General features: G+C 38.1%; 9 non-coding genes and 24 pseudogenes across 9 annotated transcripts; all 33 read left to right on the top strand.

The window, feature by feature from the left end:
* The first annotated feature begins 74 nt into the window (after nt 1-74).
* On the top strand, nt 75-193 carry LOC149580941 (5S ribosomal RNA; annotated as a pseudogene).
* Nucleotides 194-330: 137 nt separating this feature from the next.
* Nucleotides 331-449, top strand: LOC149580940 (5S ribosomal RNA; annotated as a pseudogene).
* Nucleotides 450-586: 137 nt separating this feature from the next.
* Nucleotides 587-689, top strand: LOC149580939 (5S ribosomal RNA; annotated as a pseudogene).
* A 122-nt stretch (nt 690-811) lies between these two features.
* Nucleotides 812-930, top strand: LOC149580938 (5S ribosomal RNA; annotated as a pseudogene).
* A 137-nt stretch (nt 931-1,067) lies between these two features.
* Nucleotides 1,068-1,186, top strand: LOC149580937 (5S ribosomal RNA; annotated as a pseudogene).
* A 136-nt stretch (nt 1,187-1,322) lies between these two features.
* Nucleotides 1,323-1,441, top strand: LOC149580936 (5S ribosomal RNA; annotated as a pseudogene).
* Nucleotides 1,442-1,578: 137 nt separating this feature from the next.
* Nucleotides 1,579-1,697, top strand: LOC149580935 (5S ribosomal RNA; annotated as a pseudogene).
* A 137-nt stretch (nt 1,698-1,834) lies between these two features.
* LOC149580934 (5S ribosomal RNA) lies at nt 1,835-1,953 on the top strand (annotated as a pseudogene).
* Nucleotides 1,954-2,090: 137 nt separating this feature from the next.
* Nucleotides 2,091-2,193, top strand: LOC149580933 (5S ribosomal RNA; annotated as a pseudogene).
* Nucleotides 2,194-2,315: 122 nt separating this feature from the next.
* LOC149580932 (5S ribosomal RNA) lies at nt 2,316-2,434 on the top strand. The gene has a single exon (XR_016381008.1). It is a non-coding gene; the product is annotated as a 5S ribosomal RNA (ribosomal RNA).
* A 137-nt stretch (nt 2,435-2,571) lies between these two features.
* Nucleotides 2,572-2,690, top strand: LOC149580931 (5S ribosomal RNA). The gene has a single exon (XR_016380968.1). It is a non-coding gene; the product is annotated as a 5S ribosomal RNA (ribosomal RNA).
* A 136-nt stretch (nt 2,691-2,826) lies between these two features.
* LOC149580930 (5S ribosomal RNA) lies at nt 2,827-2,945 on the top strand (annotated as a pseudogene).
* A 137-nt stretch (nt 2,946-3,082) lies between these two features.
* LOC149580929 (5S ribosomal RNA) lies at nt 3,083-3,185 on the top strand (annotated as a pseudogene).
* A 122-nt stretch (nt 3,186-3,307) lies between these two features.
* Nucleotides 3,308-3,426, top strand: LOC149580928 (5S ribosomal RNA; annotated as a pseudogene).
* Nucleotides 3,427-3,562: 136 nt separating this feature from the next.
* LOC149580927 (5S ribosomal RNA) lies at nt 3,563-3,681 on the top strand (annotated as a pseudogene).
* A 137-nt stretch (nt 3,682-3,818) lies between these two features.
* Nucleotides 3,819-3,921, top strand: LOC149580926 (5S ribosomal RNA; annotated as a pseudogene).
* A 122-nt stretch (nt 3,922-4,043) lies between these two features.
* On the top strand, nt 4,044-4,162 carry LOC149580925 (5S ribosomal RNA; annotated as a pseudogene).
* A 137-nt stretch (nt 4,163-4,299) lies between these two features.
* Nucleotides 4,300-4,418, top strand: LOC149580924 (5S ribosomal RNA). The gene has a single exon (XR_016381041.1). It is a non-coding gene; the product is annotated as a 5S ribosomal RNA (ribosomal RNA).
* A 133-nt stretch (nt 4,419-4,551) lies between these two features.
* On the top strand, nt 4,552-4,670 carry LOC149580923 (5S ribosomal RNA). Its single transcript, XR_016380920.1, has one exon. It is a non-coding gene; the product is annotated as a 5S ribosomal RNA (ribosomal RNA).
* A 134-nt stretch (nt 4,671-4,804) lies between these two features.
* On the top strand, nt 4,805-4,923 carry LOC149580922 (5S ribosomal RNA; annotated as a pseudogene).
* Nucleotides 4,924-5,060: 137 nt separating this feature from the next.
* LOC149580921 (5S ribosomal RNA) lies at nt 5,061-5,179 on the top strand (annotated as a pseudogene).
* Nucleotides 5,180-6,365: 1,186 nt separating this feature from the next.
* Nucleotides 6,366-6,484, top strand: LOC149580920 (5S ribosomal RNA). Its single transcript, XR_016380919.1, has one exon. It is a non-coding gene; the product is annotated as a 5S ribosomal RNA (ribosomal RNA).
* A 136-nt stretch (nt 6,485-6,620) lies between these two features.
* Nucleotides 6,621-6,739, top strand: LOC149580919 (5S ribosomal RNA; annotated as a pseudogene).
* Nucleotides 6,740-6,876: 137 nt separating this feature from the next.
* Nucleotides 6,877-6,995, top strand: LOC149580918 (5S ribosomal RNA; annotated as a pseudogene).
* Nucleotides 6,996-7,132: 137 nt separating this feature from the next.
* LOC149580917 (5S ribosomal RNA) lies at nt 7,133-7,235 on the top strand (annotated as a pseudogene).
* Nucleotides 7,236-7,357: 122 nt separating this feature from the next.
* On the top strand, nt 7,358-7,476 carry LOC149580916 (5S ribosomal RNA; annotated as a pseudogene).
* Nucleotides 7,477-7,613: 137 nt separating this feature from the next.
* Nucleotides 7,614-7,732, top strand: LOC149580915 (5S ribosomal RNA). Its single transcript, XR_016380825.1, has one exon. It is a non-coding gene; the product is annotated as a 5S ribosomal RNA (ribosomal RNA).
* Nucleotides 7,733-7,868: 136 nt separating this feature from the next.
* On the top strand, nt 7,869-7,987 carry LOC149580914 (5S ribosomal RNA; annotated as a pseudogene).
* A 137-nt stretch (nt 7,988-8,124) lies between these two features.
* LOC149580913 (5S ribosomal RNA) lies at nt 8,125-8,227 on the top strand (annotated as a pseudogene).
* Nucleotides 8,228-8,349: 122 nt separating this feature from the next.
* Nucleotides 8,350-8,468, top strand: LOC149580912 (5S ribosomal RNA; annotated as a pseudogene).
* Nucleotides 8,469-8,605: 137 nt separating this feature from the next.
* LOC149580911 (5S ribosomal RNA) lies at nt 8,606-8,724 on the top strand. Its single transcript, XR_016380822.1, has one exon. It is a non-coding gene; the product is annotated as a 5S ribosomal RNA (ribosomal RNA).
* Nucleotides 8,725-8,860: 136 nt separating this feature from the next.
* Nucleotides 8,861-8,979, top strand: LOC149580910 (5S ribosomal RNA). Its single transcript, XR_016380945.1, has one exon. It is a non-coding gene; the product is annotated as a 5S ribosomal RNA (ribosomal RNA).
* Nucleotides 8,980-9,111: 132 nt separating this feature from the next.
* LOC149580909 (5S ribosomal RNA) lies at nt 9,112-9,230 on the top strand. Its single transcript, XR_016380918.1, has one exon. It is a non-coding gene; the product is annotated as a 5S ribosomal RNA (ribosomal RNA).
* Nucleotides 9,231-9,352: the final 122 nt, after the last annotated feature.

The following is a 9,352-nucleotide window of genomic DNA, read 5'->3' as shown; positions in this document are numbered from 1 at the left end:
TTGTTATTGTTTTAAAAAGATGAAGGTTAATTTGTCTCACTTAATTTTAATTCGAATTAATATCTAGCACGCTCGGCAACGGCCATATCACGCTGAAAACACCGGTTCTCGTCGGATCACCGAAGTTAAGCAGCGTCGAGCGCAGTCACTACTTGGGAGGGAGACCACTTAGGAACGCTAAGTGCCGTTGGCTTTTTCACTTTTTTTTCCTCTTTTAAATTCCAATAGATATGAAAAAAACCAACATATTTTCTTTTTGTTATTGTTTTAAGAAGATGAATATTAATTTGTCTCACTTAATTTAAATTCGAATTATTAAATAGCACTCTCGGCAACGGCCATATCACGCTGAAAACACCAGATCTCGTCAGATCACCGAAGTTAAGCATCGGCGAGCGCAGTCAGTACTTGGGAGGGAGACCACTTAGAAACACTGCGTGCCGTTGGCTTTTTCACTTTTTTTTCCTCTTTTAAATTCCACTAGATATGAAAAAAGCAAACATATTTTCTTTTTCTTATTGTTTTAAAAAGATGATGGTTAATTTGTCTCACTTAATTTAAATTCGAATTATTAAATAGCACTCTCGGCAACGGCCATATCACGCGGAAAACACCGGTTCTCGTCCGATCACCGAAGTTAAGCAGCGTCGAGCGCAGTCAGTACTTGGAAACTTTGCGTGCCGTTGGCTTTTTCACTTTTATTTCCTCTTTTAAATTCCATGAGATATGAAAAAAGCAAACATATCTTCTTTTTATTATTGATTTATAAAGATGAAGGTTTATTAATTTCGAATTATTAAACAGCACTCTCGGCAACGGCCATATCACTCTGAAAACACCGGTTCTCGTCCGATCACCGAAGTTAAGCAGCGTCGAGCGCAGTCAGTACTTGGGAGGGAGACCGCTTAGGAACACTGCGTGCCGTTGGATTTTTCACTTTTTTTTCCTCTTTTAAATTCCTATAGATATGAAAAAAGCCAACATATTTTCTTTTTGTTATTGTATTAAAAAGATGAAGGTAAATTTGTCTCACTTAATTTAAATTCGAATTATTAAATAGCACTCTCGGCAACGGCCATATCACGCTGAAAACACCGGTTCTCGTCCGATCACCGAAGTTAAGCAGCGTCGAGCGCAGTCAGTACTTATGAGGGAGACCACTTAGGAACACTGCGTGCCTTTGGCTTTTTCACTTTTTTTCCTCTTTTAAATTCCAATAGATATGAAAAAGGCAAACATATTTTCTTTTTGTTATTGTTTTAAAAAGATGAAGGTCAATTTGTCTCACTTAATTTAAATTCGAATTATTATCTGGCACTCTCGGCAACGGCCATATCACGCTGAAAACACCGGTTCTCGTCGGATCACCGAAATTAAGCAGCGTCGAGCGCAGTCAATACTTGGGAGGGAGACCACTTAGGAACACTGCGTGCCGTTGGCTTTTTCACTTTTTTTTCCTCTTTTAAATTCCAATAGATATGAAAAAAGCCAACATATTTTCTTTTTGTTATTGTTTTAAAAAGATGATGGTTAATTTGTCTCACTTAATTTAAATTCGAATTAATATCTAGCACGCTCGGCAACGGCCATATCACGCTGAAAACACCGGTTCTCGTCGGATCACCGAAGTTAAGCAGCGTCGAGCGCAGTCAGTACTTGGGAGGGAGACCACTTAGGAACGCTAAGTGCCGTTGGCTTTTTCACTTTTTTTTCCTCTTTTAAATTCCAATAGATATGAAAAAAGCCAACATATTTTCTTTTTGTTATTGTTTTAAGAAGATGAATATTAATTTGTCTCACTTAATTTAAATTCGAATTATTAAATAGCACTCTCGGCAACGGCCATATCACGCTGAAAACACCAGATCTCGTCAGATCACCGAAGTTAAGCATCGGCGAGCGCAGTCAGTACTTGGGAGGGAGACCACTTAGAAACACTGCGTGCCGTTGGCTTTTTCACTTTTATTTCCTCTTTTAAATTCCACTAGATATGAAAAAAGCAAACATATTTTCTTTTTGTTATTGTTTTAAAAAGATGATGGTTAATTTGTCTCACTTAATTTAAATTCGAATTATTAAATAGCACTCTCGGCAACGGCCATATCACGCGGAAAACACCGGTTCTCGTCCGATCACCGAAGTTAAGCAGCGTCGAGCGCAGTCAGTACTTGGAAACTTTGCGTGCCGTTGGCTTTTTCACTTTTATTTCCTCTTTTAAATTTCATGAGATATGAAAAAAGCAAACATATCTTCTTTTTATTATTGATTTATAAAGATGAAGGTTTATTAATTTCGAATTATTAAATAGCACTCTCGGCAACGGCCATATCACGCTGAAAACACCGGTTCTCGTCCGATCACCGAAGTTAAGCAGCGTCGAGCGCAGTCAGTACTTGGGAGGGAGACCACTTAGGAACACTGCGTGCCGTTGGATTTTTCACTTTTTTTTCCTCTTTTAAATTCCTATAGATATGAAAAAAGCCAACATATTTTCTTTTTGTTATTGTATTAAAAAGATGAAGGTAAATTTGTCTCACTTAATTTAAATTCGAATTATTAAATAGCACTCTCGGCAACGGCCATATCACGCTGAAAACACCGGTTCTCGTCCGATCACCGAAGTTAAGCAGCGTCGAGCGCAGTCAGTACTTATGAGGGAGACCACTTAGGAACACTGCGTGCCGTTGGCTTTTTCACTTTTTTTCCTCTTTTAAATTCCAATAGATATGAAAAAGGCAAACATATTTTCTTTTTGTTATTGTTTTAAAAAGATGAAGGTCAATTTGTCTCACTTAATTTAAATTCGAATTATTATCTGGCACTCTCGGCAACGGCCATATCACGCTGAAAACACCGGTTCTCGTCGGATCACCGAAATTAAGCAGCGTCGAGCGCAGTCAGTACTTGGGAGGGAGACCACTTAGGAACACTGCGTGCCGTTGGCTTTTTCACTTTTTTTTCCTCTTTTAAATTCCAATAGATATGAAAAAAGCCAACATATTTTCTTTTTGTTATTGTTTTAAAAAGATGATGGTTAATTTGTCTCACTTAATTTAAATTCGAATTATTATCTAGCACTCTCGGCAACGGCCATATCACGCTGAAAACACCGGTTCTCGTCCGATCACCGAAGTTAAGCAGCGTCGAGCGCAGTCAGTACTTGGAAACTTTGCGTGCCATTGGCTTTTTCACTTTTATTTCCTCTTTTAAATTCCATGAGATATGAAAAAAGCAAACATATCTTCCTTTTCTTATTGATTTATAAAGATGAAGGTTAATTAAATTCAAATTATTAAATAGCACTTTCGGCAACGGCCATATCACGCTAAAAACACCGGTTCTCGTCCGATCAACGAAGTTAAGCAGCGTCGAGCGCAGTCAGTACTTGGGAGGGAGACCACGTAGGAACACTGCGTGCCGTTGGCTTTTTCACTTTTTTTTCCTCTTTTAAATTCCAATAGATATGAAAAAAGCAAACATATTTTCTTTTTGTTATTGTTTAAAAAGATGATGGTTAATTTGTCTCACTTAATTTAAATTCGAATTATTATCTAGCACTCTCGGCAACGGCCATATCACGCTGAAAACACCGGTTCTCGTCCGATCACCGAAGTTAAGCAGCGTCGAGCGCAGTCAGTACTTGGGAGGGAGACCACTTAGGAACATTGCGTGCAGTTTGCTTTTTCACTTTTTTTTCCTCTTTTAAATTCCTATTGATATGAAAAAAGCAAACATATTTTCTTTTTGTTATTGTTTTAAAAAGATAAAGGTCAATTTGTCTCACTTAATTTAAATTCGAATTATTATCTGGCACTCTCGGCAACGGCCATATCACGCTGAAAACACCGGTTCTCGTCCGATCACCGAAGTTAAGCAGCGTCGAGCGCAGTCAGTACTTGGAAACTTTGAGTGCCGTTGGCTTTTTCACTTTTATTTCCTCTTTTAAATTCCATGAGATATGAAAAAAGCAAACATATCTTCTTTTTCTTATTGATTTATAAAGATAAAGGTTAATTAAATTCAAATTATTAAATAGCACTTTCGGCAACGGCCATATCACGCTAAAAACACCGGTTCTCGTCCGATCACAGAAGTTAAGCAGCGTCGAGCGCAGTCAGTACTTGGGAGGGAGACCACTTAGGAACACTGCGTGCCGTTTGCTTTTTAACTTTTTTTTCCTCTTTTAAATTCCTATAGATATGAAAAAAGCAAACATATTTTCTTTTTGTTATTGTTTTAAAAAGATGAAGGTTAATTTGTCTCACTTAATTTAAATTCGAATTATTATCTAGCACTCTCCGCAACGGCCATATCACGCTGAAAACACCGGTTCTCGTCCGATCACCGAAGTTAAGCAGCGTCGAGCGCAGTCAGTACTTGGGAGGGAGACCACTTAGGAACACTGCGTGCCGTTGGCTTTTTCACTTTTTTTCCTCTTTTAAATTCCAATAGATATGAAAAAAGCAAACATATTTTCTTTTTTTTATTGTTTTAAAAAGATGGTTAATTTGTCTCACTTAATTTAAATTCGAATTATTAAATAGCACTCTCGGCAACGGCCATATCACGCTGAAAACACCGGTTCTCGTCCGATCACCGAAGTTAAGCAGCGTCGAGCGCAGTCAGTACTTGGGAGGGAGACCACTTACGAACACTGCGTGCCGTTGGCTTTTTCACTTTTTTTTCCTCTTTTAAATTCCAATAGATATGAAAAAAGCCAACATATTTTCTTTTTGTTATTGTTTTAAAAAGATGGTTAATTTGTCTCACTTAATTTAAATTCGAATTATTATCTAGCACTCTCGGCAACGGCCATATCACGCTGAAAACACCGGTTCTCGTCGGATCACCGAAGTTAAGCAGCGTCGAGCGCAGTCAGTACTTGGGAGGGAGACCACTTAGGAACGCTAAGTGCCGTTGGCTTTTTCACTTTTTTTTCCTCTTTTAAATTCCAATAGATATGAAAAAAGCCAACATATTTTCTTTTTGTTATTGTTTTAAGAAGATGAATATTAATTTGTCTCACTTAATTTAAATTCGAATTATTAAATAGCACTCTCGGCAACGGCCATATCACGCTGAAAACACCAGATCTCGTCCGATCACCGAAGTTAAGCAGCGTCGAGCGCAGTCAGTACTTGGGAGGGAGACCACTTTGGAACACTGCGTGCCGTTGGCTTTTTCACTTTTTTTCCTCTTTTAAATTCCAATAGATATGAAAAAAGCAAACATATTTTCTTTTTTTACCTCTCCGTGTGACGTAGTCCAGGAGAGGTTCTGTAACGGCTGTGTCTGTGTGTCTGTCTGTGTGTGTGTCTGTCTGTCTGTTGTTACACCCACGTGACCGCGTTCGCAGTTTGCGTATCGGAGCAAACGTGTTCGCCATTTCCGAACTGCTTTCACAGTCACGGAAATGGCTCCTCTACTTGAGTTCTCACACCACCATCTTCTGGTCTTTGTCCATCCCACACGGACACCAGTCTGTTCTTACTGGCTTCTAATCACCACCATTTTCTGTTCTTTGTCAATCCCACATTGACACCAGTCTGCACTTACACTGGCTTCTAACACCACCATCCACTGGTCTTCCGTCTATTCCACATAGACACCAATCTGTATCATTGGCTTCTACTCCATTATCATCGTTTGGTTTTAGGATATACGCGGCGATCAGCTAGGGTTACGAGAAACGTCTAGCCTCTCTAAGGTGGGATCGCCACCAAAGGTTTTCGCAATTGCGCTTTTTCCTTACTATTATAATGGAAACGAATCGTATATATACCCCAAATTTGAAAAAAGCGGGCAAGAGGGGTACCCTTCACTTTAAACGTCAATATTAGCAAAGTTTGAGAAGATAATAGGTATAAGTTTATTTTAAACGATTTAACTATTATTTATGTTAATTATTGAAGATTAAAATAATTAAAAATAATTATATTTATTTAAATATTAAAGATAAACCTCTCGTGCAAAGAGAGAGATTATCATTGCCTCCTATATCTACCAAGGCCCGTGCATGCGATATATTTCCTTCATTGCCTCCTATATCTATCAAGGCCCGTGCATTGTGATATATTTCATTCATTGCCTCCTATATCTATCAAGGCCCGTGCATTGTGATATATTTCATTCATTGCCTCCTATATCTATCAAGGCCCGTGCATTGCGATATATTTTTCAAAACAACAACAAAAATGGGAAACCCCAACTCAGAAACATAATAACGTTTTCATTGGATACTTAAATTTATATAATCTTCTTGACACGGAGAGGTAATATTTTGGTTTTCCCAACTTGTTATTGTTTTAAAAAGATGGTTAATTTGTCTCACTTAATTTAAATTCGAATTATTAAATAGCACTCTCGGCAACGGCCATATCACGCTGAAAACACCGGTTCTCGTCCGATCACCGAAGTTAAGCAGCGTCGAGCGCAGTCAGTACTTGGGAGGGAGACCACTTACGAACACTGCGTGCCGTTGGCTTTTTCACTTTTTTTCCTCTTTTAAATTCCAATAGATATGAAAAAAACCAACATATTTTCTTTTTGTTATTGTTTTAAAAAGATGAAGGTTAATTTGTCTCACTTAATTTAAATTCGAATTATTATCTAGCACTCTCGGCAACGGCCATATCACGCTGAAAACACCGGTTCTCGTCGGATCACCGAAGTTAAGCAGCGTCGAGCGCAGTCAGTACTTGGGAGGGAGACCACTTAGGAACGCTAAGTGCCGTTGGCTTTTTCACTTTTTTTTCCTCTTTTAAATTCCAATAGATATGAAAAAAGCCAACATATTTTCTTTTTGTTATTGTTTTAAGAAGATGAATATTAATTTGTCTCACTTAATTTAAATTCGAATTATTAAATAGCAGTCTCGGCAACGGCCATATCACGCTGAAAACACCAGATCTCGTCAGATCACCGAAGTTAAGCATCGGCGAGCGCAGTCAGTACTTGGGAGGGAGACCACTTAGGAACACTGCGTGCCGTTGGCTTTTTCACTTTTTTTTCCTCTTTTAAATTCCACTAGAAATGAAAAAAGCAAACATATTTTCTTTTTGTTATTGTTTTAAAAAGATGATGGTTAATTTGTCTCACTTAATTTAAATTCGAATTATTAAATAGCACTCTCGGCAACGGCCATATCACGCTGAAAACACCGGTTCTCGTCCGATCACCGAAGTTAAGCAGCGTCGAGCGCAGTCAATACTTGGAAACTTTGCGTGCCGTTGGCTTTTTCACTTTTATTTCCTCTTTTAAATTCCACGAGATATGAAAAAAGCAAACATATCTTCTTTTTATTATTGATTTATAAAGATGAAGGTTTATTAATTTCGAATTATTAAATAGCACTCTCGGCAACGGCAATATCACGCTGAAAACACCGGTTCTCGTCCGATCACCGAAGTTAAGCAGCGTCGAGCGCAGTCAGTACTTGGGAGGGAGACCACTTAGGAACACTGCGTGCCGTTGGATTTTTCACTTTTTTTTCCTCTTTTAAATTCCAATAGATATGAAAAAAGCCAACATATTTTCTTTTTGTTATTGTTTTAAAAAGATGAAGGTAAATTTGTCTCACTTAATTTAAATTCGAATTATTAAATAGCACTCTCGGCAACGGCCATATCACGCTGAAAACACCGGTTCTCGTCCGATCACCGAAGTTAAGCAGCGTCGAGCGCAGTCAGTACTTGGGAGGGAGACCACTTAGGAACACTGCGTGCTGTTGGCTTTTTCACTTTTTTTCCTCTTTTAAATTCCAATAGATATGAAAAAAGCAAACATATTTTCTTTTTGTTATTGTTTTAAAAAGATGAAGGTTAATTTGTCTCACTTAATTTAAATTCGAATTATTAAATAGCACTCTCGGCAACGGCCATATCACGGTGAAAACACCAGATCTCGTCCGATCACCGAAGTTAAGCAGCGGCGAGCGCAGTCAGTACTTGGGAGGGAGACCACTTATAAACACTGCGTGCCGTTGGCTTTTTCACTTTTTTTTCCTCTTTTAAATTCCACTAGAAATGAAAAAAGCAAACATATTTTCTTTTTGTTATTGTTTTAAAAAGATGATGGTTAATTTGTCCCACTTAATTTAAATTCGAATTATTAAATAGCACTCTCGGCAACGGCCATATCACGCTGAAAACACCGGTTCTCGTCCGATCACCGAAGTTAAGCAGCGTCGAGCGCAGTCAGTACTTGGAAACTTTGCGTGCCGTTGGCTTTTTCACTTTTATTTCCTCTTTTAAATTCCACGAGATATGAAAAAAGCAAACATATCTTCTTTTTATTATTGATTTATAAAGATGAAGGTTTATTAATTTCGAATTATTAAATAGCACTCTCGGCAACGGCAATATCACGCTGAAAACACCGGTTCTCGTCCGATCACCGAAGTTAAGCAGCGTCGAGCGCAGTCAGTACTTGGGAGGGAGACCACTTAGGAACACTGCGTGCCGTTGGATTTTTCACTTTTTTTTCCTCTTTTAAATTCCAATAGATATGAAAAAAGCCAACATATTTTCTTTTTGTTATTGTTTTAAAAAGATGAAGGTAAATTTGTCTCACTTAATTTAAATTCGAATTATTAAATAGCACTCTCGGCAACGGCCATATCACGCTGAAAACACCGGTTCTCGTCCGATCACCGAAGTTAAGCAGCGTCGAGCGCAGTCAGTACTTGGGAGGGAGACCACTTAGGAACACTGCGTGCTGTTGGCTTTTTCACTTTTTTTCCTCTTTTAAATTCCAATAGATATGAAAAAAGCAAACATATTTTCTTTTTGTTATTGTTTTAAAAAGATGAAGGTTAATTTGTCTCACTTAATTTAAATTCGAATTATTAAATAGCACTCTCGGCAACGGCCATATCACGCTGAAAACACCGGTTCTCGTCCGATCACCGAAGTTAAGCAGCGTCGAGCGCAGTCAGTACTTGGGAGGGAGACCACTTAGGAACACTGCGTGCCGTTGGCTTTTTCACTTTTTTTCCTCTTTTAAATTCCAATAGATATGAAAAAAGCAAACATATTTTCTTTTTTTATTGTTTTAAAAAGATGGTTAATTTGTCTCACTTAATTTAAATTCGAATTATTAAATAGCACTCTCGGCAACGGCCATATCACGCTGAAAACACCGGTTCTCGTCCGATCACCGAAGTTAAGCAGCGTCGAGCGCAGTCAGTACTTGGGAGGGAGACCACTTACGAACACTGCGTGCCGTTGGCTTTTTCACTTTTTTTTCCTCTTTTAAATTCCAATAGATATGAAAAAAGCCAACATATTTTCTTTTTGTTATTGTTTTAAAAAGATGAAGGTTAATTTGTCTCACTTAATTTAAATTCGAATTA

Source organism: Phalangium opilio, unplaced genomic scaffold (genome assembly GCF_054372755.1).
Source record: "Phalangium opilio isolate 3A_F unplaced genomic scaffold, DU_Popi_V2 ptg007730c_1, whole genome shotgun sequence".
Taxonomy (NCBI): Eukaryota; Metazoa; Arthropoda; class Arachnida; order Opiliones; family Phalangiidae; genus Phalangium; species Phalangium opilio.
This window is presented reverse-complemented; position numbering and strand designations above follow the sequence as displayed.